Below are 3,273 nucleotides of genomic sequence, written 5' to 3' on the forward strand. Positions count from 1 at the left end.
CTGCTCTTATCTGCTGAGTACAACTATAATCCCTGAGGGAAAAAAATGCAAAATGAAGCCAAACAATAGCTCTAAAAATTAGAAATATGAAGGCAAACTGGTTAGGAACCCCAGGAGTGGAAAAACAACATAATGAGAGGGCATTTTACTATCCTTCACCCAAAAGAAGAAAGCAACACTGGCCAATGCCTAGGAGGTTCATTCTCTCTTGGATCAAATATGGGTTCTATCAGCAATACCAGGAAAGTCCAGTCCCACTGGTAAAGAGGGTGATCTGGAGCCACACTAAGAATAAACAGCCAGGGGAAGCATTGTCCTTCCCTGAGATGCTACAGACTACCCTCCCTCACTGAGAGTAGCCAAGTGAACCAGTCACAACAAGCTGCTAGACCTTGGAACATGACCTTTATCTTTATAGGCAAGAAAAACTTTTTCTTTACCTCGAGGCACTAGGTGATGCAGCAAGGGGCAACCCCTCCTGCCCCATTGAGATGGACCAACAAAGACCAGCGGGAGCTTCAGCCTCACTGAATAAATCAAGCAACCAAAAGAGCATGGCAAAACTTTAAAAATGAAACTATCTTTGAAACCACAGCAAAAAAAAAAAAAAAAAAAAAAAAGTCATGTGGGACTGCATGTTACAACTATAAAGGGAGCTGCCTACTACAATAAAATATTTAAATATGGCCTTGAATCTTCTAATATAATATCTAAAATGTTCAGAACATAACTTAAAAAAGAGAAAAAAATCTTGACACAGCAAGAACCAGGAATATTGTAACTTGAATGGGATAAGCAATTTAATGTTGCTGACACTTAAGTGAATCAGATGTTGGAATTATATGGCAAGCATTTTAGAGCAGTCATCAAAAATTTTTCTCGAAGCAATTACAAGTCTCCTTGCAACAACAACCAAAAAGACTTTTTTAATCTCAGCAAAGAAATAGAGGTTATGAAAAAGCACCAAATGTAAATAATAGAACTGAAAGATCCAATAATAAAAATCTAAAAAACTTGCTGGGTAGGTTTGGTAGTAGGCCAGAGATGACAGAGAATAGGATCAGTTAACTTGAAAACCAACAATAGAACTTATACAATTTTCACAACAGAGAGGAAAAAGAGAGAAAAAGCACAGGAGAGGATGGAAAGATAGGAAAAATAAAACTGCCCCTATTTGCAGATGTCATGATTGTCTTTGTAGAAAACCCATGCAATCTATAAAAATGCTCCTAGAATGAATAGGTAAGTTCAGCATGATTGCTAAATACAAGATCAATATGCAAAAATCAATCACATTACTGTATAATACCAAAGAACTTCAGTAGACCAAATTTAAATTATGCTTTTAATTTAAAATTAAATGCATAATGCTATTTATAATCAGTCCAATTAAAGTGAAATACTTACTGAGCTGTATACTTACTGAAACATGTCCAGAGTCTATATGTGGAAACTTATTAAATGCTGTTGAAAGAAATCAAAGAAAACCTAAACAAATATAGAAACATAACAAGTTCATAGATTCAAAAATTCAACATTGAAAAAAATGTTAATTCTCCCCAGATTGTTCTATGGGTTCAATGAAAATTACTCTTAATATCGCAGTAAGAATTTGTACAGGCATAGACTAGCTCATTAAAAAATATATACAAAAAAAAAACCCACAGCTCTAGAATAGCGTTTTAAAACCTCTTTGTACAGAAGAATAAAATAGAAGAAATTATTTGATATAAAATCTTATTATAAAGTGACAGTAAACAAGGCAGTATGATATTGACAGAGAGATTACAGATTAATGGAACAGAGTAGAGAACCCAGAAGTACACCTACAGAAATATAGTTAACTAATTTTTGATAAAGGTGCAAAAGCAATTCAAAAGGAAATAGACTCTTTTCAACAAACAGTATTGAAGCAACTGGACATCCATAGGCAAAAAAATAAGCCTTGACCTAAATCTCAAAGTTTATACAAAAATTTATTAAAAATCTATTATAGATGTTAGCATAAAAGTATAAAACTTTTAGAAAAGATATAGAAGACACTCTGGAGTCTAAAGCTAGTGAAGAGTTGTTAGACTTGACATTAAGAAATTATCCATAAAAGGCAAAATTGATAACATAGACCCCATCAAAATTTAAATTTTTTGCTTTGTAAGAGCTTATATAAAGAGGATAAAAAGACAAGGCTACACAATGGAAGAAAATACTTACAAACCACATGTGTGTAAAAGGGCTGCTATTTACAAGACAAAATGAACTCTCAAAACCCAACAGTGGAAAACAATTTAATTAACGGGCGCAAAACATGAACATACACACACCTGAGAGTATGTACAGATGGCATTGATGCACATGAAGAGATATTCAATGTCATCAGCCGTTAGGGAAATACAAATTTAAACTACAGTGAGTGCTTGCTTCAGTACCACATATGCTAAAATACTATGTAAAAGAGAAGATTAGTATGGCCCCTGTACAAGGATGAAACACAAAGTCATAAAGCATCCCATATTTTACATTCCTTTTCTAATGTTTACAGATAGGGAAACTGAGGCGCCAATAAGCAACGTGACTTTCCCAACTGAGAGTCATTTTAGCTTTAAACGATTTCCAATTCCTCTTCCTCTAATAATCAAAAACCACAATGAGGTATCACTAAGCACCTATCAGAGTAGATATAATTAAAATACTGGTAATGATGTGTGATTACTTAGTATTTAATTCTATTTTTTTCCTTTTCTTTTTTTTTTTTTTTTTTTTTGAGGCACAGTCTTGCTCTGTCATCCATACTGGAGTTCAGTGACATAATTTTGGCTCACTGTAACCTCAGCCTCCCAGGTTCAAGCGATTCTCCTACCTCAGCCTCCCAAGTAGCTGGTATTACAGGAGCCCACCATGCCTGACTAATTTTTGTGTTTTTAGTAGGGACAGGGTTTCCCCATGTTGATGAAGCTGGTCTCGAACTCTTGACCTCAGGTGATCTGCCCACCTCGGCCTCCCAAAGTGCTGCGATTACAGATGTGAGGCACTGTGCCTGGCCATAATTCTATTTCTACAACATTTTGAAATAACATTTTTAAAATGGAGGAAAAGTTAGTAATTCTCAGAGGTATGGACAGGGGATGGTGATGGGGCAGAGGTGTAGGAACAAGATGAATGTGGTTATAAAAGGACAACACAGGGGATTTTTGTGATGTTGTTCAGTATCTTGACTGTAGCAGTGTATGTGCAAACCTGCATAAGTATAGTAAAATTACATAAAATTAAACACAT

The 3,273-nt window shown here is 35.0% G+C and overlaps 1 non-coding gene across 1 annotated transcript; it reads left to right on the top strand.

The window, feature by feature from the left end:
- Positions 1-2,410: 2,410 nt before the first annotated feature.
- LOC118153300 (U6 spliceosomal RNA) lies at positions 2,411-2,516 on the top strand. The gene has a single exon (XR_004742555.1). It is a non-coding gene; the product is annotated as a U6 spliceosomal RNA (small nuclear RNA).
- The last annotated feature ends 757 nt before the right edge of the window (positions 2,517-3,273 follow it).

Source organism: Callithrix jacchus, chromosome 4 (genome assembly GCF_049354715.1).
Source record: "Callithrix jacchus isolate 240 chromosome 4, calJac240_pri, whole genome shotgun sequence".
Classification (NCBI taxonomy): domain Eukaryota; kingdom Metazoa; phylum Chordata; class Mammalia; order Primates; family Cebidae; genus Callithrix; species Callithrix jacchus.